The sequence below is a fragment of the Strix uralensis genome, chromosome 30 (genome assembly GCF_047716275.1).
Source record: "Strix uralensis isolate ZFMK-TIS-50842 chromosome 30, bStrUra1, whole genome shotgun sequence".
NCBI lineage: Eukaryota > Metazoa > Chordata > Aves > Strigiformes > Strigidae > Strix > Strix uralensis.
The window spans coordinates 3,883,966-3,910,002 of record NC_134001.1 but is presented as its reverse complement, the minus strand read 5'-3'; positions in this window follow the sequence as shown (position 1 = coordinate 3,910,002).

Sequence of the window (26,037 nt, the reverse complement as noted above, 5' to 3'; positions counted from 1 at the left end):
CAGTGATGGCAGCTCAAATATTCTATTTAGGTAGTAAGCACTACTTATCTGGGAGCTATTTAGCCACATTTGCTTGTGATATCAAGCAGAAATCAAGAAACTTTGAATCAGTTATTCGTTAGCTTCAGAGTAACATACACAACGAATAAGCTAGAAGGCCTGATCAGCAAAGCCTTATGGGAGGTATATGGCTAAGCATCTTCCAGCATTCAGGCTGCAGTGTTTCCATTTTCACCCATCAGTAGCTATTCTCCATACCCAGCAGTAGTTAAGAATTGGCAACAACTAGTACTGTATTTATAAATGCTTCACATTTCTTCATTATGCAGTTAATGAGCTGAGTGAGAGCTGGAAGTCTTGAGAATATGTGCCTAAATACTTGATACGACCCTCAGAAAAGGTTGTCCAACATTATATAACTGTGCTGTACTTGAAAAAGAGAGGGGTTTTGCCCTGAGCAGACAACCCTTAGCTCGGGTTGGTATTTTGTCCTTTTTAAACATGCCACATTTGTTCTGTACAATGGATAACACAAATATCTGACACATCTAAGTGCTAAAGTGCCACCTGCCAGCTACAATTCCCCTCACCTTTTAAATATAAAAGAGAGGGAAAAAAAAATCTTTCTCCTTTATGCTTATAGTAAGGCAATGGGTGACAACCCATGTGTATTACGGTGAACATAACTGTCTTGTCAGTATTTACTAACTGTATTATGTACTATTCTAGAGCCAGATACTTCTGGAATATTACAGTAGACTATAAACCTGCAATTATCTGAACATATTAAAGTCCCCTGTGACAACCTGGCTTGCTTGTGATATAAAGACATATTATTTAACCTCAAAGGCTACTTTTAGTTACTTAAAAACCACTTTTTTTTTTTTCTTTCTGATAGACTTCATGTCTGCAACAGTGTTTTTAGAGGTGTTCAGAAAGGAAGATGGGCAGCATGACCACTGTTCTGTCACGTAAATAGGAGCACAGATCTCAAAAGGAAATGGAATAGGAGCTAGAGAAAATGGGTTGTTCTCCCACTTAATCTTTGATTTACTTCAAGATTTCATTAGCAAAAGAAATTCTATGTCTAAATCCCTCTGTTAGGAGGAATACAAATCTTTTTGTTGTTTGCTAAAAACCACTTTGTCTGTCAATAATTAGCATTGAAATAAGACAAAACCTAGACATCTTTTTTAATAGAAATCAGCATCCCCGACCTAAGCAAGAACAGATGTGTTGCATATTATATGTGTTCCCTTGTATTATTCATCTTGGACTAAAAACAGCAGCAGTTTTGCATCTAAACCTAGAGGTTTTTTCTTTATCCACTAAAAAACCCTCTGGTCTGTTAAGTTCAAGCAGCCTCAATTTTTTTGACTGGCTCATTCACTGTCCAAGAAATCAAATCTCTGGAGCAGGTGACAGCACAGAGTGCTTCATTTCTTGCTTGTCATGTATCCAAATAGCTACTTCATTAGCAGCCAGGATATTCCTGATGACATACTACATACAGTATGTTTCTGTGCTCCAGATGACACGCTTTACCCATGTCTAAATTTTTATGGACTGCTTTTTTGGTGACGGCTCCAAGTTGACCTCACCTTGATATGCAGACATATCCACTTAGCTCTCCTCAACTGCCACTTTTGTGGTCAGAAATCACTGATATTTCAATATCTTTCTTAACAATGACTTGTACCTTGGGTTTAAGAAGGTACCACATCACTGTAGTTATACACTTTGAATAGCTCATCTAGTGAAGTTTGTAATTTTTCCTTTTCTCCTCTACAGATTGTCTCTTTGTAGTTATACATTCGTAGCTTCCATCGAACAACTTACAATTCCTAGATTATCTGGGAAATGGTTGACATTCCCTAATCTTCTACATCTTCTCAGAGACACTGAGAAGGGTAACTCTCAGAGGCAGGACACTGTACTAGGCTGATCTTTGGTGTGATCCAGCACAGTCATTCTCATACTGTATAGTCAGTTTTCAGCTTTATGGAACCTTTCTGCATGGTCTGTGTTCATAATTTTTAGTCTTTACATTAACAATCAAACAAACACCACCACCCACCCCCATATTCTCAATGAAATTATTTTGCAAGGATAATATTGCAACAACCACCACTTAGGAGAAAAAAAATGGGGGAGGCAGGAGTACAGGTTTTGTTTTCCTTAAAACCACATTGTAGTTGAACTATTCCAGAATATGCCTGTAATTGTTTTTACTGTTAACATTATGTTCCCTCTTTCTTACTGCTTTGTCTTGAAATCTCCTTTAAAACCTTGGATCCTTTTGGATCTCCCATTGCTCTGTGAATAGGGTTTCTGTACCTGCTATGGGCAGTGAAACTAGCCAAGTAATCCATGTAAGGTACTTCAATTTGGTTTTCATCTCTGAGGCTATGGTTGGGCTGTTAAAGTCAGTGGGTGATGCTGTTTTCTTGTGTAATGTATAGAAGTGGATGATTAATCAGTGCCATGACATGAGTGCTGTGTCCCAATCCAATATCGGGGCGGGTTTCTTAAACGATCCCAAGACCGAGATTAAGACACAAACGAGGTCAGATGCTGTATAACCTTGTGAACTTTATTTGCTGTAACAATTAGTTATAGCGATAGGACAGAGAGGAAAAGAAGGGGAAAGTCAGAATCCCTAAGCAAGAAAATGGTAGATATGCAGCTAATTACCACCACCACCAGGGATCCAGTGATGTTCCGTTGGCTCGGGCTCGGTGCAGGTGATGGTTCTCCACGCTCCGCTGAGGTCCCAGCTCCAAGTAACAGGTGTCGAAGAAGGTGCGCGCCAAGGGAGGAGTACGCAGTCCTTTTATTGTCCCAGTCTCCTCGACCTTTCCAAAGAGTCCTCCCATTTCATGCCAGCCTGCACGTCTTACCCTGACCATGGGGCTCCTGGTCCCGTGGTCCTCCATGCGCAGATGTCCAGGCGCTCGTGCTGGTCATGCCAGCCTGCGTGTCTTCCGCACCCCGATTTAGCTTTGGGTGGATGTCGTGGTTTCATTGGGGACCCTTCGTCTCCTTCAGAACGTACCCCTCCATGGCAACAGGGTGCTGAGGCCAGGAAGTGGTGGTGGTGCAACAGCAATGTTGAGACAAGCAAAGTCTAACACAGTTCCTTACACCACCCCGTGGCTCAACATTGCTGTCTTCGTGGTGGCGTGAAAGATAACGGTACAGAGAGAGAGAAAGAGAAAGACTAGAAAAAGCGCAAAATACAATAACAACCAGGATTTCTAGCAAATTTTTTATCAATAACAAATACGAACATCTTTAACAAATATGTCATGTTTAAAACTAACTAACTTTATAAAGTCAAAACATCTTATAAACCAATTTTAAGGCTCCGATGAATCGGCAGAAGAACATAACGGCAGTTTACATGATTGACATTTACAGGGACAAAACAGAAGTATTACAATAACAATTAAGATAATGGTCATCAAGGCAAAGACTGCAAAGTGAATTAAGATTAATCCTAATGTATGTTCCATTTTTCCCGCAGTTTTAACAAAATACCACAGAGTGTCTGAGGCCCTGGCAGTCCACGCTGTCTGTTGCTGTGGTCTGCAGGAGTTGGGGTCAGCATGCACAGCAGGAAAATCGCTTTCCACTCCCCTTTTCCTAATGTGCATGCGTCATTTGGGCCTAGAAACTTCTGTTTCAAATTTAAACAAAGGTAAATAAACAACACTATCGATAAACATGTTAATAATATTTTAAACAAACATATGAAAAGATAACAGTAACACTATCAACTAACAGTTTTTTAATCAAACAAAGTTAAACAAGATGTGTCCCAGACCGGGCCGAGGAATGTGCTCTTGGTCTTTGGGGACGAGGAGGGGAAGGAGGTGGTTGTTTACATGAACAAGTACAACTACAAGACAGTTTACATGGACACTTACAGGACGAACACATACGTATCACAAGAGAAAATATAGCAATAGCTAACAAAGTAACAGCCACAAAATTCAGTATTAAAAGGGTATACATTCTGGTTGCTGTCGCGAACTGCGGAGCTGAAGGTGGTCTGACTTGCCTGAGTCGGGGATCCGCCAAAATGGACGCCCCAGCCCAGAGCACATGTGCTGTTTAGACCTAGAAATATCTATAAGGCTTAAATGATTGATATAGCAACAGGCTTTGGTTGGTGAACGATACGAATCTGCTTTACACCATCAGGTGAGTCAATAGATATAAATTGCATGTTAGAAACAACACACTGGATTAACTGAACAAAGCAAGGAATAATACATGGCAAAAACATCAAGGCAGCAAATGCCCATAAGAGATAACATAGAAGCTGCTTTGCCCATGGTGGTCCAAGTAACCAAGACCATAAATCACCACTCCAGCCATTCCATGTTTGAACAGGGACATGAGCTAGTTTCCTAATATTTGTGGTCAGTTGCACGACTACTTCACCTTCATCGTCTATTTCCAAACAATAATTAGAAGAAACATTTAGTTTTCCACATACTCCTCCCTCTTCAGCTAGTAGGTAGTCTAAAACCACGCGATGCTGAAGGATTGCAGTGCGCATCTGTTGAGATTGTTGAGTTAAAAGGTCTATAGCATTAGCAGTTTTATTAATAATAATTTCTAAGACTGCCTGTAGTCAAATTATATGGTTCAAATTATAAATTGGTTCTCTTGCCCTTGATATCGGTTAATTTGGATTCCAAGTGGCAGTCCCATAATGCTCAATAATTCTTTCAGGGGGCCACTCATTTTTCCCCCACTTTTGAGTTCCACCTATTTCAAACTCAACAGATCGCTTGTTGTGGACAATCCTTTTGTTTTCTAGCTTATCTTATAGTCTTATTCCCAATTGAGGTAGTGGGTTGTTATACCACCCCGTGACTGCAGTGGTGGCCTACAATAGGGGTCATAATAATCAAAGCCTGGGGATAAAGCCCATTCACAAACACTTTCCCCGACTTGTACTCCTCTCTCTTTTGTCCAGTTAAGGCACTAAATACCTTTTCCAGGAAAATGGGGTTGCCAGGCATCAGCATCCTTAGTCCAGAATCTTGTCCCATTATGGACTGTATTGAAATTGTTGACCCACCATTCTCAGTTAGCACTTAGAGAGCCAGAGCTTCCTCCGGAACCAAGGGAGAGGAGAACGGTCACCCAAAGCAGTTTCTGCGATGATAGACAACACATCCTACAAATATTAATAAGGCAATAGACATCAATACTATACAAAGAATCAAAATCCACATAAGGATCCCCCGTTGTGACTCAGGATATCAGTCTCCGGGGGAAGTTTTACCTACAAGAGAAAAGAAAAGAAAAAATCTTCTCGGTTTGTTTTGAGAACTGGAGGTGAGTTATAGTCAGAAAGATGGAATAATTCATCTTGTATTAATTTTGTGCTCCTTTCCATAAGCATCTTTGGCCTTCCAGGTGTACTTATTAAGGGGTAAGTCCAACACCAGTGGCACTGTGCCCACTGTGGGAAGTTCAACCAAGATAGGTTGTCCTGGAAAATGAGATGTATTGCTGGGGATGGAGGTGTACCACCTGCAAGCTGTCCTCCAGGCCGGGCAGGAGGCGACTGACCCCGTCATCCTCCTCAAGGACCTGGAGACCTTGTGCAGTGACATCCACCAGTTCTGCACAAGTTGTTCTAATTTTTGGGTCGGGAGTCCATCCATCAAGTCACGGGGAATGCCTTTCTGAAGCCCTAGTTACCACAGTCCCTGTTGAGTTAGGGGCCTCTCTCTCCCAGAATTCTGAAATCGGGGTGATCCCAAGCCTTGGCCCTTCCTCATGGATGACTGTCACCCACTAATTTGCTCTGCAGCCCGTACAACCCTGGTTTCAGTTCTTTGGGACTGTCACTCAATTGTCCTGCACGCAGTATTTTACACTTACTAGTAAAGAACTATACTTTAAATCACCAACTCTTTATTGGAGTACAATATTCCTATTCTCCCATTTTGTATACATACATGTGTGGGTATTATAGACAGAGAATCAATGAGAACTCTTACATTGGTTTCCCTCATGGGTAGAGTAAGGCAGTGAAATTATCCAGTGGTACAGATGATCTTTTCAAAAATAATACGGTTACATTCTGATGCTCTGCAGCAAGTTCAAATACATACACTTATCGAAATTAAAGTCATTCATCAAATTAATCTAAATGACAGTGATACGTCAAGGAAAAAAGAAATCTTTACATCTTCCTGGAAAAAGCAACAAAGCAAACCAGAAACTACTCCTAAAGATAAAGCACTGAGCAATATAATTTGTGGCTTGCATGTATACAAACTGTAATTATAGGCAAGAGGTTGTCATCATACCTTTTAGAGCAAAGAATGTTAGCATACAAGTACCTTTTGAAATGAAAAAATGTGTTTATATTTAAGCTCATTTCCAATAAGCCACACATATTACAACCCATTCCATAGTTAAATGAAGTTCAATTTCAAATATTCTAGCCAATGGCAAACCATGATTTAAGAGCAGAAAAGCTACCACCCAGCTTGAGTAACATGAAGATCTACATCCTTAATTGTTTCGTTAAATCCACTAAATACATGGTGACAACTGCTTTAAGAACCTTTTTAACAATATACTCCTGAGGTGGGGTGTTAATCACCTCTTCAAAAAGGCCAGACAGGTCATGGACCGGCCTAACCATCTGGTATCAGCCAATAAATATTGTTTATCCTTCATATTCAGATTATATTCTTGACTCTTCAGAAACCTGCCTTTGAGCAATCTTCTCACCCTCCTCCTCAGACAGCAGATAGACAGCGACATGAAAAATTTTTATCCAAGACACACAAGTTCTATCAATGTTCAATGCATTTCTTTGTGGTGAATTTTATTCTCCTTAAGGATAAAAATCCAGTAACAAAAGTCTTCTTTTCTGTGCATATGTGCACACAAAATATGTGCAGACAGTACCTTGGCCAGCTTGGGTATCTGTGCATCCATAGTACTGTTAGCTCACAGAATAGATAGTCAGTTGATAAGTATGACAGGAATGATGTATGTTAATGTTGTAAGGATGTAGTTATGACACAGATAGATAGCCATGATCACTAGTTGACAATAGACTCTCATCAAATCATGTAGTGTAAATAATGTCCACTGAAATGCCTCGATTTTTAATTAAAAGGAAGGCAATTATTCATTATAGATTTTGGGAAGGTAATTTTATATGTAGATGACATTTAATGAAAGATTACTTTCTTCTGCCTAGTTGAAACAATGCTATCAACATATAAGAAAGCTATGCTAGCTAAACCTAAGAGAAAATCTGTGCTTTGCATTTAAGAGAGTGAAGAAAATAAATCCCTTTTACTGTGAATCTAATCTCATTAAGAGTTATTAAACTGTTTGCATTTGGAAACTAAATAGATAATTTATACATATCCATATAGCTCATAGTATGGATGCATCACTGTACCAATGAGACAATAAAGTAAGTGGCACAAAGGACTAAAGAACCTTCTTCACATGCATCTGTTATCCACTTTGGCATCTTTAACTGTTCATAGATGTATACTGTTGGGAACTTTTTTATGAGCACAAGCAGAATGTAGATACCTGAGAAACATCTGTGCTCATGAATCATAGAATCATTTCAATTGGAAAAGACCCTTTAGATCATCGAGTCCAACTGTACAGTTAACACTGCCAAGTCCATCACTAAACCATGTCCCTAAGCACCACATCCGCAGGTCTTTTAAATACCTCCAGGGATGGTGACTCAACCACTTCCCTGGGAAACCCATTCCAGTGCTTGATCATCCTTTTAGTGCAGAAATTTTTCCTAGTATCCAATCTATACTTCTCCTGGCACAACTTGATGCCATTTCCTCTTGTCCTATCACTTGTTACTTGGGAGAAGAAACCAACACCCACCTTGCTACAGCCTCCTTTCAGGCATGAAAATCTTGTCTTCTCTGTTAAGTCTTCTATAAAACATCTTCTATGAGATGTTTACAGTGCAGCACACACACAAAAAGCTTGGTTTTTTAACATCTTGACTTTCATAAATTAGAGATTTAATCACATACCTAATTTGAATCCAGGTGTATGGTAACATTGCAAGTATTCAACATCTAAAGAGCAATCTCTGGTTTTCTCTCCCAGATAAAGCCTCAGTACCTACTGAGCTATTCCAGTCATACCTGCTTCCCATCCAAAGAAAATTCAATATTTCTCAATCACCTATTAGAATTTTGACGCAGATTACCTAGAATTTGCCAAAAATTTGAAGATGAACCTTGTTACTACAGTCTCTGTATTACTTCTGTAAGGAAAGGTGAACTTAGCACATAGTTCTCAACGAGAAGTCTTACTTCATTTGTGATTTGACTAGAAAACTTGAGTCAACCATTCCCCCCCCCCCCCCCCCCCCCTTTTTTAATTCAGTTATCTCAAATAACAGATTAGCCAGAAGGAAAATGTTTGTGTGTGATTTAGGAAATAAAGCTGGCAATGCACATAATATAAAAGATTCTGTAACATCTAGTCTCTCAGTCTTAAGTGGTTTCAGAACTGCCTATAGCATTGGTAGGCTATTTAAAAAAGAATTTTAAGTGTTGTATGTTGCAGATAAGAAGCAAACCTAAGTTATCGTCTTTGCCTCTGAAACTTTGTATTGCTAGATAGTAAAGCAAGACTTAAATGAGGTTCTTCAACAAACCCTCTTTTATTTCTCAAATCTAAAATACCAAACTGACTGTTCATTGTGTTGCAGACCAAGATTCAACAGCTGATAATAAAGAACAAAAAAATCAGAATTATCTTAGAAACTGGTAGATTTAGCATGATTTAGGGTTTCCTGGAATCTCTTTGGGCACTGTATCTTGGCTTGTAAGGAGCTGATATTTTATTCACTGCCTCATCAGAAGTAAATATTCCTGTGCATGCTCTTCCACTTTCAAATATTTATACATATGTTTCTTCTTACAAACTTGCAATATTTCTGTCAATGACAACAGTGAGACTACTGACATATGGCTAGAGAACAGATGCCTATTTTTTTAACTCAAGGTATTAGCTAGTCAACAAGTTTTAGTTATAAATTATTTACAAGGTTATTACTAACAGCAGATTACTCTACCACATCTTCCTAGGAATATATCCTGTACAGTGACATTCACATACCCTATAAGCTCCAAAAGGATGCTATGCCATAACCCTCATGGTGTACATAATACAGAGGATTTATTGTCTCTCTGTGAATTCCCAGATGAATAGTAGGCCAGCGACATGTGAAGAGATCATCATCTTGTGACTTTCAGTTCCTTTAGAGCAGAAACTGTCAAAAAGTGTTCCTCTTTCACAATCTTATGTGCGACACTGGAAATGCTGAGGGTACTACATTTCCACTGACTTGCCAATCCATTAAAAGACTATCCTCTATCACATTTCATGCAATGGTTGTGGGGTTCAAAGAACCCCACAGAGAAGTTTGTTTTTTTGTGTAGTCCTCAAATACCTGTGCTGTGGTTAGTGGAGAATAGAAAAGGCCCTATACACCCTTGTATTGTGGCAGAGAAGATAATCAGATATACCTTTATATTGTCCTTTCCAGAGATAACGTTGAAGCTATTAACAGCTACGTTTTATGATCCATATTTCAAAAATGCTCCCTCAAAAGCAAACGTTCAAGCATGACCTTTAATTCTCCTTATATCAGCAGCAAAGGACCTTTCCAGAAATATTTAGCCCAATGGCACTCATTTTGTATTAGCCCTTGCTCATTCAAGCTTCTTGAACATGTCTGGAGGGTCCTTAAACAAATTTTTTGACACTATTGATGGAACCTTTCCGACAGCTCATTAGGCGAATGGCAGAGAATTCACGAGCTTTTCCAAACATGCCTACGGACTCGTGTTCATCAGAGTTCAGTGCTGGCTAACAGATTGCTGCAGCTCTAATTAAAATGTAAAGTAATTCTAAGCACACAACATTTGGTAAATCAAATGCACCAACTGAATAAAAAAAATTGTTTCAATTGTAATAATACTTTATCAAAAGAGTATATTATGTTTGCACTTAATGAAAATGAGGAACAATTTTATATCACAGAGTATCTAAAAGTCAAGTGGAAAAAGACCATTTTAAACAAGTGACAGCATATGAAAGAGACTCCTTGTTGTGATGAAGAGATTATTAAGACACATTTTTAATGCAAACTGCCACAATCTCTGGATGGAATTTCTAATGAAGCACACATTATACCCTTCTGATAATATTAATGTTGTTGAAAGTGTTTAAATGAAACCCCAAAGTATGGTAATAATTACAATGCTTCATTGGGAAGTGATTTCCAAATCTCAAATTGAGGTCAAAGACCAACAACATTCCCATTAATAGAAAAACCTTCTCTTGATATAATTTCAATACAGCTGTACATTTCATATCAAATATAAGCAGAGGGTGAAATTTCACTATATATTAACTTAGATTGGAATGGTTGTTTTGTAGATGTTTGTTGCCTCAAAGATGTAGAAAGAAGCAAAGAGAATACCAACAAAGTCTTTTCAGTGAAGGTTTATATATTGTAGAATAGGGCAATGTTGTTATTATTGAGAGCAATAACAAACTCATGCTTGCACCTTGAATACCATGCTGACTTGCATTCCCCGAATCACATACTGTGAGACTAATATGTCAACAGTGAATAACAGTGTAGAACTCTGTATAGGTACTTCTCTATAACATAAATATCAGCATTTACAGTAAAAAAACCCTATATAAAATATAGAAAAAACAGAGAATAAAATGACAAGCAACAAACAAAATTATTGGAAGATTCTCTTTAGAGGCTCTGTAGAAATGCACAGAAATGTATCTGCCTCACAGGCTACCTTTAAAATGGCACGAACCTAAAGTCTGTCTCATACACTGACCTAGCCATTGAGGAAATACACGCATATGTTTAAAATCCCTCAGGCTTTGTTGAGAGAAGACCCCCTTGTTTTGATGAGGCACAGTTCTTTTTGGTCACCTGTCTACTAGCTTCCAGAGATCATGAAATGAGGGAGGATAGTATTTCCATCTTGATCCTAGTGTGAGCACATAAGTATAAATTAATCCAAGCGATTAGACAGGTCCAGTTGCTCATCTGTTACATTGGATGAAAAGGTCCTGGGTGCCACAGGAGCTGATTGTAGTAAGTTGTCTCCAGCTGGGTACTTCAGTCACTCGTGCGACAGTTAGAACGATAGAAGAGAGAGGATTTCTATGGGTTCCATGGTAATAATTTATAGCTCTGTAATCTCATAGTCCCAGGATGCTTATAACCTAAGAATACAAAACTCTGAATGTTCTGCTAAGAATGCAGAATAACATCTTGCTTGCCTGAATGTTGGTCTTTGCCAAGTACTTGGTATCTTAGAGCATCAGGCCTGAAGTAGCTGTGGGATTCAAGAGTTCTCACATACTTCTACATGTTTGGGTTTTTTTCTTTTTTTCATCCTTCTTAGTTCTAGTGACACACTCATTTTATGGAGGGCGGAGGTGATTTTTGTCAGATTCTTGTCTTTCCCTGCAATATGCTCTCTGCTTACCCAGGGAAGTGGTTGAGTCACCATCCCTGGAGGTATTTAAAAGACGTGTAGATGTGGTGCTTAGGGACATGGTTTAGTGGTAGACTTGGCATTGTTACATTTATGGTTGGACTCGATGATCTTAAAGGTCTTTTCCCACCTAAATGATTCTGTGATTCTATATGACTCATTTATTCTTGCAAAGTACAAGTACTATGAAGTAAGCAAATACATTGTTGTGAACTCCCACTTTTGTTAGAAAAAGTGCAAAATATGCCACATATTTTCAAACACCCAAAACTTTGTTTCTAGCGTAAGAATAACTTATAGTTTATGATCTTCCTTCACTGTTTCTCTGCCTCTTTTCTCCTCCAACAACAACAGAGGAGACTAACAAGATTGGTGCTGTCAAATAAGCAGCAGAATTTAGTCACTTTCTGCACCAGTGGCTCCCTCTCTTGAGAACTCAGTGAATTAGGACCTCATCAGCTCACAAATATGAAGATACAGAGGGTGACCAGTGATGCATCACCTAAAGGTCTGCAGCCGCATTTATTAGCAGCTGATGAGGAGAACAGTTTTGCCTTATCACAGAAGTAACGAACTCTACAGGATTAGATTTCTGTACGTCTCCTCTGCAAAGCTTCACAGCCAAACTTCCCTCTCATACGTATGTGTCAGTGAACACAATGTAAAGCACATTTTCCCTTCCAAAAGCTCGTGATACAGCAACTTTCAGATAGAGAGCTGCTCTTACATAGCTAATGCATGGCACAAACGCCAGCTGCTCAGCAGTACATGCATCAACTAACTAGTGAAATTCGTATTCTTAGTCTTACATCCAGTGAACAAGCTGACAAAGAAATTAAGTCTGATTTAAGGGCCTCTGTCGCAGATGAAAGTATTGACACGGTAATATTTAGTAAGAAATCTAGGTTTATTAATAACTAACAGCAATTTGTTATTATAAAATAATTCAGAAATACTAAAAGAAAGAAAAGCGACTTATTCAGATTCTAAAATGACAAGATTCACACTAACTTACTTAACGGTACCTATATATACATATATACACATGCATGCACATAACAAAATGGACAAACATACAGAAACAAAGGTGTTTGGATTCAGTGGAATGAACACAGAACAGACACACAGAAACAAGGGTACGTACCCACCCACACACACACACACACACAGAGTAAAGAGAAGCTAGCTCAAAGAAAATTTCCCTCTCGAGTTTAGAGCAAATCCTCCCAATGCCTTGGCATTCCTCAACGGGCGATAATTGAGACTCAAGCGGGGGACTTCGCCCTGGCCTTCCGTCTGGAGCAGACGACACCTTAAGGGTTTGGTACCTGAGAGGCGTCCCAGCTCAGGGGAGGTGCTGGTCACAGGCCCACTGCGATCCAGGAGAGCTCAAAGGGTCTCCCTGGTGGTCGCCATTTATAGGGTCCAAGATAATTGACTTTTGTCAAATGCCTTCTGGTGCCTTCCAGCAGTTACAAAAGAATTTGATTAATGTGCGACTCTGTTATTGTTCCCATTTGACCACATCCCAGGCACAGGTGTGCCAGGCCCTTAGGAGTTGATGGGCCATTTTAACCATTTCCGAGCAATGGGGAGGGGCAGGAGCCAGGCTCGTTAACATTGTCAGTCCTTATCTCCACAGATTGGTGTATAGCTCAGGGAATGTGGGTGGAATCGCACCTAGCACCAAGCAGCCCAACAAAGAGGGGCGGGGGGGGGGTAAGGATTGCACCACCACAATCCACCCCGTGACTAAAGTCAATTTATCTTGTCCATAGAGTGGCAGTGTGGTTGCCTCTTGCCTCTATGCCTATAAACAGAGGATGCCATAATCCAATTACAGTTGAAGGAAATTTTGTGTTTGATTAGCTTCAAAAAGAAAAAAAAGTTATTTTGGGATGGTGTACATACGGGGATACTTCTGTGACTGAGTAATCTGTTTAACCATCCTCCAAACCTCAATATACAATACAATTATGAGCAGTAAACATATTAGAATTAGAATTAAGAAAATCATGACCGGGTGGAACATAGAATTAAACAGTCCTGTTGCGGTGGGTGACCATCCAGATGAGCTTTCCCACCACTGATGTTCTCCATTCCTTTTGACTCTTGTTAATACTTGATGTATTTCTTCTATATCATGTTGGACCGTGATAAGAGTCTTTTGTCCAGTTTTCTGTGCTTGTTGCAGGAGGTCGATTAAGTCAGGATGTTGGAGGAGTCGTATGGACAGTACCATCTATTAATAAGGAATCACATCGTGTTCGCATGCAAACACATCCTTTTCCAACATATATGACTACGCTTTCAGGGGTTTCATTTGGGTGGATCTCAAAGTGACAAATGTTTTGTTCAGTATCAAGACAAATGTCTTGAGCCTCAAGAGTATTTCCTTCACAAATGAAGCCTCGTTGTTCTCGCACAGTACATGCATTTACATCAATTGTTTGCCATTTTCCCTCCTTCTGGTGGGCCCATACTTTATGTTCTGAGGGACAGAGTATGTTTCCATCGTGATTTAGTCCTAATGCAAGGATTGGGTGTATGTTGTACACTGAAGCATTGCATATAGTGAGGACAAATGCAATAATCCTGTCACCTTCTGTGTAGTGGGGAAAGTTGACCAATTAGACCTGCCTTGTAGTGTTCTGATGCTTCCAGTGTATCTCAGTAATGCAAGATCCCAAGGATTTGATGTGTGAGCCATTGTAAGTGTCTTTACTGTCATGAGCAGAAAAAGGAAGAGAGAAGAAGAGGCGTATAGACACCATTGTTGTAGCAATCGAGGTATGATGGTGAGGGAGAGAAAGGGTAGGTGCAATGCTGTGAAGAGTCTCATATTGAAGATGAGGGTTGTTCCCACAGTGCTACTGGTGGACTTGCTGGGTATGGTGTCTGCTTCCACATTGTCGTTGGTGGAGTCGGTTATTTCTGAAAAAGAAAGAAAAGAGAACGGTCTCGGGGGGCGGGGGGGGGGGTGAAGCTGAACAGGTTACCCCTTAGGATGCTGGATAAATCCATCTAGTACTGATTTTATGTTTTATTCCATTATTATCAATAGCATCCCATGCTAGAAATCCTCGTGGTTTGACCAGGATTACTGGTATTGTTCCTACAGATGGTATTTTTGCCATCACAGGCTGTCCTGCTTTCATTGAGGACCAGGTGTGCTCATTATTTAGGTTTGTTTCTGAAGAAAGTGTTAAGAAGGCTCGAGTAATTGGACTTCCATAGGGACCATACCGATTATTTAACTGCTGTAAAATTTCAGAAAGACGTCTGTCCCATTGTCCTTCATGTGGTTTAAGATATTTTTTCAGCAGTCCATTGGCTCGTTCAACTATACCATTAGATTGTGGGTAATAAGGTGTGTGAAATACCCACTTTATTTCTTTTTGCTTTGCCCATTCCTGTACTTCTTTACTAGTAAAGTGTGAGCCATTGTCACTTTGGATAGAATCAGGGACAGGTAGAATTGAGAACCATGAGGAAAGGCCTCGGATAGTATTCTGTGCATTAGCCTTTTGGCACTTGGTAGCTGTAAGGAGTCCAGATATTATTTCTACACCTGTTAAAATATATTTGTACCCAGCAGAGGATTTTAAAGGACCAATGTAATCAATTTGCCAAGTAGACCACAAATTTTTCCCCTCTTTAATGTGTAAAGGTGGTGCTTTGGCAGGGTGGTCCATCTGCAATTTTAATTTACACTGGGGGCACTCAGTGAGGATGGTTTCACATGTTTTCCTACTGAGGGGCCGTCCCCGGCTTTGGGCTGAAAAGTAAAGTGCTTCTCGACCTGTGTGGCCTAATTTTTGATGTAACCATTCTCCCAATCGATACCATGTGGGGTTTGAGGAATCTTCAATGTCTATTTTCCTAATTTTTGTCAATTCATCCACCCTTTGGTTCCAATTTGTAGCTGGTTTATTGTCATTAGCGTGAGCTTTTACCCATCCTATTTGGAATGGTGTTTTTCTGGCTATGGTTAATAGTAATTGCCAGTCTTCAGTTCTCCAGATTGGTGATTTATTTATCTCCCAGTTTAGGGCTTCCCATTGACAAAGCCACTGTGTGGCACCTGCCCAGAGAGCGTAAGAGTCTACATAAATGGCTTTTGCTTCATTTTGTGCTGCCAAAACAACTGCTCTTAACTCTCCTACTTGAGCACTGCCTTCACCCTCTTCAATAACTTGTTTGCCTGTTTTGATTTCTAATGCAACAGCTTTATATTGCCATTTACCATCCACTCTTTTTGCCGAGGCATCAGAAAACCAGACACCCTCGGTTGGTGAATCTTCAGTGAAGGGAGGTGCATCTAAAATTGGTGACGGTTTGATTGGTTGTTGTAATGCTAGGGGGTCAGTATTAATAGGCATTTGTAATTTAGAAACTTTTGTGTGTCCTTCACTTAATTGCATTTCATCTGCCACACCCACTAGATAGGCATACCATTTCCTAATTGTAGGTTTTTGTGCAATTCCCTCTGGGGGAGCAGTCCCTTTTAGGATTGTGTCTAATAAATTAAAGGGACCTCTGGTCTGAACAGCTTGTTCTTGAAGTATTTTCTCAACTTGTTTAACTGCACGGACTAGAGACAAAAGACCCTTTTCCCACTCTGAGTACCTTTGTTCAGTCTCTTTAAATGCAGTTGAGCTAAACAGTAAAGGTCTCTTTGGCCCATCAGGGCCGATTTGAAATAAGTTACAATAAGTACCATGTTCTGAAAAACCCCATTCTGCTATAATAGGGTCACGAGGATGAACAGGTCCTAGGGATTGATATGTTTTTAATTCCAGTATTAGAGTTTTAATTGCTTCTTCATGTTCTGAATCCCATCTCCACGATTTTCCTTTTCGTAAAAGTGAATAAAGTGGGCGGGCAATGATGGAGAATCCAGGTACATGTTTTCTCCAATATCCTAAAGTGCCCATTAGCTGTTGTAATTCTTTTCTAGATTGGGGCATTTCTGATTGTTCTATTTTATTTAGAGTATCTGGTGGGATTGCTGCACTTCCAGCAATCCACCAAGTGCCCAGGAATTTCACTTCTTTACTTGGTCCCTGACATTTTTCAGGTGGAATTTCAATTTTTGCTTCATGCAATGTTTGCCAAACTGTTGCTGCCACTTCTCCCACCTTGTCAGGAGAGGGTCCTCCGATTAGAATATCATCTATATACTGATACAGTTTTACATCTGCAGGGAGTGAAACTGTCTGTAAAAGTTCAGCAAGTGCAGCATGGGCAATTGTGGGTGAGTGTTTATATCCCTGTGGGAGCCTGTTAAAGGTATATTGGATACCTTCCCATGTGAATTCGAATTTTTCTTTATCTTTTTCCCTTAAAGGGACCATGAAAAACATGTCTTTTACATCTAGCACTGCCATCCAAGGATGTGCAGCGGCTTGCAGTGTAGCAGTTAAAGCTGCAATGTTGGGAACTGCCGCTGTCAATGGGGCTGTACTGGCATTTAAACGCCGATAATCGACTGTTAAACGCCACCTCCCATCTGGTCTGCGGACTGGCCAGACAGGAGAATTGTATGGGGAGTGAGTTCGGGAAATAATCTGCCGTTTTTCTAAGTCCGCAATTACTTCAGAAATTCCAGTTCGTGCTGTAGCAGAAATTGGATACTGTGGGACATTAGTAATTTTTGATTCGGGAAGTGCTGGAGCTGCACGGAGTACACGCACTGTGGCAGTTTGCTGATTTTTATTATGGCTGGGGTTGGCAATTGAACCAAAAGACCACAGACTGCCGTCTGGCAAACGCCAGGTCCGGCCGTTCAGTGCATCAAAACCCAGGATATTTTCATAATGCTCCTTGATCGCAAAGCGAAGAGATGTTACACGTTTTTCGCCAGGGAGCAGTAAATTAACTTTTGCTGTCTGGCACACAGTGCTAATTCCTGTGACTCCGGTAATTTTAACCTTTCGCCGGCCAGGTCGTATGCCTAGCTTATTGGCATCTCGCTGTGTAATTATTGAAATTTGTGCACCAGTATCAATCAAAAATTTTATTAATTGATTTTGAGGACCAACTGGAATTAAAATGTAAGGGCCGTTCTCATTTATCCACTGATAAGCTTCTACTTGCCGGACTGGCAGGCCCAGTTGCCGTCCGGACCTTATCAGTTTTTTGATCCTGTGCTTTGCAACTGATCCTCTTGAGGGAGGAAAGGGTTATCTTTTTTTTTCTCTGGGAGCTGGCGATGGGGGAGGGGGGGGGTTGGAGCATTTGAAGCGATACCTTTTTGAAATGCCTGAATGAGACTCAGAATGACACCGGTAGGCTGTCTCTGAATCGCGGCTCTAGGAATTCCTAGTGACAATGCTTGCTTCCACAGTTCATTTCTCCACTCCTGACCCCTAGATTGTCGGTCAGAGGGTTTTTGTTCCTGAGAATTATTTTGATGCAATTGTTTAATTTGCCTAACAGTGCGACCTACATTTTTTGTTTCATTGGGAATTTCATCCCATCCCATTTCTCGGGCATGATTTACAGTTTCATGTACTAAAGTTGCCCAAGTGGGTAATACTCTTGGTTCCAATTCTTCTTCCCCACTATTTCCAATAGTTTGTGTTAGATTTACCAATTCATTATAATTTAAATCTCTCTGGATCTCATCCCGTTTTGCAATGAGAAAAGGTTTGAGCATGGCAGGGGCTCCTTTTATCAGTACTTTAAGTATAGCAGGAGCTACAGTTGCCGAAAGAGGAACATCAGTAGGTTTACGCTGATGCATGGCTTGAATACAGGCAGCTTTTGTAAAAGCTGCAGAGAGGTCATTTAGAGATTTGATAGGTATTAACAGAGGTTCTCCTCTCTCTAAGGCATCAATGCCACCAGCCCAATATGCCACTCTGCTTGTTAGTGAGTGGGGGTCATTCGGGGGGTTGGGACCAGCATCCAAAAAGACACCAGGACCCCAATATCCACTGGCTTCATTGCCATCTAGTAAAATTCTATCTCCCCCGTTTAGAGAAACTCTCCATAGGTATTCAGTTTCAGTTTCTCCAGGCTTAGGGCCGTAACGATCTTGTAAATTGGCTATTTGAATTGGATCAAAAGGGGTTGTTTTGCTGATGCGACTTCTCACACCACCCGAGGTCCTGTTGTTTCCTCTGTTTTAGTAATTGGTCTGACTGCAAGAGGGGGAGACTCAGGCGGCTATAAATAATTATTTTCGTCTGAGTCGTCATTATGTGTATCACTCCAAATGTTACCATCCCAGTCTTCAGGGGACACAATTAATTTTCTGATTTGAACAATATCAGGGGGGTTCGGAGACTGCATTAGCATCATTTCAACACGTTCCCCCAGTTTTTGTTGTTTCAATTGGAATTCCTTAAGTTGCTGTTGCAGCTGCTCTATTTTAATCGATAACAGCAGATTGGTGGATTTGTGCCCTGTAATCTCATCTTGTAAATTTTGTATTTTACGATTAACTTTCTCTCGTTCATGACAGGCAGCTTCCAGGCACACTCCCAACATTTTACAAATCATACCTTTATTTTTTCCAAATTTAGTTGCACCTCTAGCAATAGTTAACTGTTTTTCTACCTCTTCCCAGTTGTGCCAATTATTATAAGCCCAATCCTCTGGGAAGGTGGGATTTGGTTGGATACCGTGTTTTTGTAAGTATTTGGTGATTTTGCTTGTCATCCTGCTGACTACGCCAATTTGTCGCGGATGAAAGTATTGACATGGTAATATTTAGTAAGAAATCTAGGTTTATTAATAACTAACAGCAATTTGTTATTATAAAATAATTCAGAAATACTAAAAGAAAGAAAAGCGACTTATTCAGATTCTAAAATGACAAGATTCACACTAACTTACTTAACGGTACCTATATATACATATATACACATGCATGCACATAACAAAATGGACAAACATACAGAAACAAAGGTGTTTGGATTCAGTAGAATGGACACAGAACAGACATACACACACAGAAACAAGGGTACGTACCCACCCCCACACACACACACAGAGTAAAGAGAAGCGAGCTCAAAGAAAATTTCCCTCTCGAGTTTAGAGCAAATCCTCCCAATGCCTTGGCATTCCTCAACGGGCGATAATTGAGACTCAAGCGGGGGACTTCGCCCTGGCCTTCCGTCTGGAGCAGACGACACCTTAAGGGTTTGGTACCTGAGAGGCGTCCCAGCTCAGGGGAGGTGCTGGTCACAGGCCCACTGCGATCCAGGAGAGCTCAAAGGGTCTCCCTGGTGGTCGCCATTTATAGGGTCCAAGATAATTGACTTTTGTCAAATGCCTTCTGGTGCCTTCCAGCAGTTACAAAAGAATTTGATTAATGTGCGACTCTGTTATTGTTCCCATTTGACCACATCCCAGGCACAGGTGTGCCAGGCCCTGAGGAGTTGATGGGCCATTTTAACCATTTCCGAGCAATGGGGAGGGGCAGGAGCCAGGCTCGTTAACATTGTCAGTCCTTATCTCCACAGATTGGTGTATAGCTCAGGGAATGTGGGTGGAATCGCACCTAGCACCAAGCAGCCCAACAAAGAGGGGCGGGGGGGGGTAAGGATTGCACCACCACAGCCTCACTTTTTCAGAATTGATGGCTTGAAACACATTGATCTGCAGACTTTTAAGCACATACTTAACTTTCAATGTGGCATTAAAATACATCAACTTCAATGGGACATAACCGAGACTGTAGCCAGGAAAATTGCCTTGCTGCTCTACATCTCTGAGTGCACACAGGGAACTGGTTCTGGAAGTGGCAAGTGTAACATACACCAGCATAAACACAACATAAACTGCATTCATAACTATATTCTCTAGTGTTAACTCCCTTGTTAATCAGCTTGTGAAAATAAGATGAGGGAGAAGTTTCTGTTCTCAGGACAAAATCTGTACATCAGAATTTCTGCACAGAGAAAAACGGAGTTGAGAGACGTCATAACTGTGAGTGACTGGTGGTCAGACCCAGCCCTAACTACTGTCTGTGTCTTTCATAGACAGATAATACCCACTGTTTGTGTTATATTTAAAAACAAAAGAACAAATCCTTCTCTTAAAAAGTAAACCGAAAATAAAACTCTTTAATTTTTCTGGTAGTGTTAACATAGTCTCCTCTGTCTGCCTTCCCTCCTTTTTAAGATCTCCCATGAAAATACAAACCCATATATAACTGTGGATTCTGAAAATACGCTCCACTGGGTGTTTAACCATCCTACCTTTGCAGCCCTGAAACTGTGACTCATCAGCATATTCTTTCAGAGTTGAACTCAGTGACGTTCCTCAGCTCAGCAAATATTTTATTTTTCACCAGTGCCAGAAAACAGGTGAGCATGACAAGAAGCTGAAAAGATTTTCAGTATAAGTGGCCTTTTTTCTCTCACCTCTTTCCTTGTATTTTTTTCCATGTGTTACATAATCAGGAGACAAAGTCTTATAGCTCTGTAACTAAACATTTCTGCATTTATTTTTCGGAAGTGCTTTTCAGGGTCTCATACTGGTTTTGCTGGCTTTGTATTTCAATCAATCTTTGTGAATACTAGAAAAAAATGAAACTTGTTTTTGAGATGTTAGATTTCATTTCATTCCTGCATTGTCTTTTACTTCTTTAGGACTTTCATATGTTCACATAGCATAGAGAGCAGCTAAGAGGGTAAAATTCCATTCAGGCAGATGACGATGGAGGATGGCTGATAAGCTGCATGACAATGAAACTGCTGTATCTTCCCTGCACATCTCCCCTTCTGCCACACTGATCTCAAAGGCTCCTCTTGCATTGCTCTCATGTAACCCATGGCTTTCTTTTCTGACATATTTTACTTGGATTCTCCTTTTGGTGAGAATTCAGAATCTCAGAATCATATTCATTTGCTTCACCTACCAGCAGGGAAAATTCTCTGTTACTATGAAAAGGTTTGTCAGGAGCTCAGGTGTGTAAGACAAGAGGGAAACAGAATTTCAGTGCATACCACCAAGAAAAGAGTATTCAGTTCTGGGAGAAACTAGAGAGATTTGAGGGAAAGGTTGGATAATATACATGGAGGGATCATGTATAACTACAGTTCATGACTGCTGTCAGGGCCCTGACTGAGGACTTAGATATGCATTCCACCTATTTGGGACCACAGGCCTTCCTGGAACTAGTTCATACCAGATCCAGAAGCAGCACAGTGCCTTAGGATCGTTGCTTCTGTGCCTTTATAAGCATAAAGGCCTGAAAAAGAGAAAAGTTATACTTAGTAATTCGGAACTCTAAAGAAAGTTATAGTTTGAAATTATAGGAGGTTAATTCCCTAACCTTTGTTGTTCAGCGCTTCAGCATTATCTCACAAACTGAAATCAATTAGGGCAGGATTATGGCACTCATTCACTCTTTTTATGTTTTTAAGGAAAAAAAAAGCGTGAACTTTGTCTTAAAAACCTTGCAAGAGATCCTTTTCAGATTCTTGGTGCCCTGCCTTCATCACTTGTAACGGGACATAGAAAATGGCTGAAACATGGTATACTACTAGATAATTCCTTGCTGGTACAGATTATCAGTTGAGTGCTGCTCTATAGAGCAGTCTCTAGGTGTGTCTAACCTTGGTTTAGGGTGAGAGCTAGGGCAGAGAATCTAGTAAACTACATGTAATAGAGTACGTGACCCTTAGAGCTGCAAATGCTCTCATTCCTTTTCCTCCCTTCCTTTATTTTTAAAAAGTTCACAGGAACATTTATTCCAGCCTCTGAACATAATCACTGAGTATCATAAAGAACAAGATTCCCACAAGGCCTCATAAAAGTTATTCTCAGTGTTACAGCTCTAATTCAAAGGGGAAAAAAAGCCATTTTACAATAACCTTGCTGTCATAGAGTGCTTACAGCCAGGGTGTTCACTGGAAATAATCCATAATAAAAGAAACCCTTTGGGACTATCTGTCCAATTGCCATGTGTAAAACAAAGCAGAAGAAAAAAAGTGTTGGATGCTTAGATGTACATTAAGTTACTGATACGCACAGTGTCAAAAATAAAGGAAGGAATAAAAAGATAGGCTAATTAGATAGCAGTATCTGAAGTGCTGCTCTTTGTGAGTTTTATTTTGCTTTGCATCACATCTTTTAGTTCCGATATTTATTTTTTTTTTTTTAGCATTTTAGCTCAAGCTATCATTACTTCCAATGCACTCTGAATAGCTTTGCTAATACAGGTCCTTTGAACTCCATGTGGACTAGAATTTGGCACATGCAAATGCTGGGGGGGGAGAGGCGGACCTTAAACACTGAAGTGATGGGGTCTCAATTAAACCCTACAGTTTTAATTCTCTCAAACTTAATGGCTGCTGTACTCCTGAAGAGAAACATTGTTTTATTTTACTTAGATTTTGTGCTTTTTTAAAGTAGGTACATATCTAAAGACCCGGGTGGTTAAGATATGAATCTTCAAAAGCCGAATCCATGGAAGATACAAAGGAAAAATCCATAAAGCAGTATTAATTTTTTTCACATCAGCCAGCAGCTTCATCTTAGCTTCACCTCACTTTGACACTGTCTTTTTCTCTTAAAATCAGGTACTTTTATTAATTTACATAATAGGAAGCCTCTATCCTGTTAGAGGATATCTGTTCTGCCTCTTGTGAACCTTTATGGCCTGCCCTCTTATACCTTCTCTGTGAGCACATCCGTAGTGAAAAGCTACTGTTATATCTGGCTAAACCCCATTCTGTTAATCATCAGTTGTGAAACTTATTTTACGAGATTCTTCCAGTGTCAAATACATTTTGGGTGCACAGTCAGAAACCTCTATGCTCTAGGAACTTCTCAACTAGTCCACAGAGAATCAACCTGATGCCAGTGTAACTAACACCAAACCTAACTTCAGTCTTTTCTTCCTCACACACCCTGAAATATTGAGAGCAAGCCTAGGGTATGCAATTCAACAAGGATTATGTACCATGACTACTTTAGGAAAGATCTATTAATAAAAAAGGATGGTAGTGCTAGTGAGATTGGAAGAAATATGAGCATAAATGCAGCCTTTGGAAAGGTGTGAAATGCACGTATCTTCAACTCTTAACACATTTATATTTCTTATATGGAGATTCTGCTTCATCACTTCATTGTGAAAAGGCCACCAGATCAGAGAGAGGTGCTTTATACAGTACAGTGTTTAAATGAAAGATGGAGATTATTTTCCATTTAGAAGACTTCCATTGTGATTATACAGTTACAACATTTCAAATTAAGAGCCTCAGTGCATTCAGTGAATTTATGTGAGTTTTTTCCAAGCAGTTTCAGTTAAGTCAAAATATATTTTTTTTGTTCTTGTTCTATTCTTAGTTTCACTTAAGATTAATAACCTGTGTTGGTAATATTTATCTCACAGCACATTTATAAAGGAAGAGAAATCTATATAAGAAGTTGTCGCGGATGAAAGTATTGACATGGTAATATTTAGTAACAAATCTGGGTTTATTAATAACTAACAGCAATTTATTATTATAAAATAATTCAGAAATACTAAAAGAAAGAAAAGTGACTTACTCAGATTCTAAAATGACAAGATTCACACTAACTTACTTAACGGTACCTATATATATATATACACATGCATGCACATAACAAAATGGACAAACATACAGAAACAAAGGTGTTTGGATTCAGTAGAATGAACACAGAACAGACACACACACACACAGAAACAAGGGTACGTACCCACCCACCACCACACACAAACACATCAGAAAAGAGAAGCGAGCTCAAAGAAAATTTCCCTCTCGAGTTTAGAGCAAATCCTCCCAATGCCTTGGCATTCCTCAACGGGCGATCATTGAGACTCGAGTGGGGGACTTCGCCCCGGCCTTCCGTCTGGAGCAGACGACACCTTAAGGGTTTGGTACCTGAGAGGCGTCCCAGCTCAGGGGAGGTGCTGGTCACAGGCCGCTGCAATCCAGGAGAGCTCAAAGGGTCTCCATGGTGGTCGCCATTTATAGGGTCCAAGATAATTGACTTTTGTCAGATCCCATCTGGTGTCTTCCAGCAGTTGCACAAGAACTCCATGAATGTGCGACTCTGTTATTGTTCCCATTTGACCACATCCCAGGCACAGGTGTGCCAGGCACTTAGGAGATGATGGGCTGTTCTAACAGTTTCCTAGCAATTGGGAGGGGCAGGAGCCAGGCTCGTTAACATTATCAGCCCTTATCTCCGCAGATTGGTGTATAGCTCAAGGGATGTGGGTGGAATCGCACCTAGCACGAAGCAGCCCAACAAAGAGGGGCGGGTAGGGTAAGAATTGCACCACCACACCAACCAAGCATCACAACGAACAACGATGAAGCATCAGCTGGGCCCGGGGTCGTTAGGACGTCTTGAGTTCAGTGGTGGCAGCTATAAACTGTCTTCCTCCTCTCTCTAAACTTTACTTTACTTTTCCCCTTTCTTTCACCCATCTCTAACTATCACGTACCGCTTCACGGGCAACACAGTAAGGTTTTACTCTTTGATTACTGCTATACCCTTTGGTTTTTGTCACCTTATTTATTGCACTTCCCAGATCGTAGCAAACGAACCATCATGAGTCTACTGAGTGGATCGTGACATTAAACAGACAAGCCGCCGCCCTGCCATGGATGAAGCCGCGGGATTGCTCCACGGAGGAGCTACCCGCGTTCGACGGGGCCCGCAACCCCCGCATCCTCCTGGCTGTCAACGGCAAAGTCTTCCACGTGACCAAAGGCAGCAAGTTCTACGGGCCCGAGGCTCCGTATGGAATATTTGCTGGCAGAGATGCCTCCAGCGGACTAGCAACTCTCTGTCTAGATAAAGATGCACTCAGAGATGAATACGATGACCTATCGGACTTCAATGCTCTACAGATTCAAAGTGTAAGAGAGTGGGAAAAGCAATTTAAAGAAAAATACGACTACGTAGGTAGACTTCTAAAACCAGGGCAGGAACCATCAGAATACACAGATGAGGAAGCTTCCCCACCAAGCATCACAACGAACAAAGACGCAGCATCAGCTGGACCCGCGGCCGTTAGGACGTCTTGAGTTCAGCTGTGGTAGCTATAACCTCTCTTCCTCCTCTCTCTAAACTTTACTTTACTTTTCTCCTTTCTTTCACCCATCTCTAACTATCGCGTGCCGCTTCATGGGCAACACAATAAAGCTTTACTCTTTGATTACTGCCATCCACTTTGGTGTTTGTCACCTTAATTTTGCACTTTCCAGATCGTAGAAAACGAACCATCACGAGTCTACTGAGCGGACCGTGACATTAAACAGACAGGCCGCCGCCCTGCCATGGATGAAGCTGCGGGATTTCTCCATGGAGGAGCTACATGCGTTCGACCGGTCCTGCAACCCCCCGCATCCTCCTGGCTGTCAACAGCAAAGTCTTCCATGTGACCAAAGGCAGCAAGTTCTACGGGCCCGAGGCTCCGTATGGAATATTTGCTGGCAGAGATGCCTCCAGGGGACTA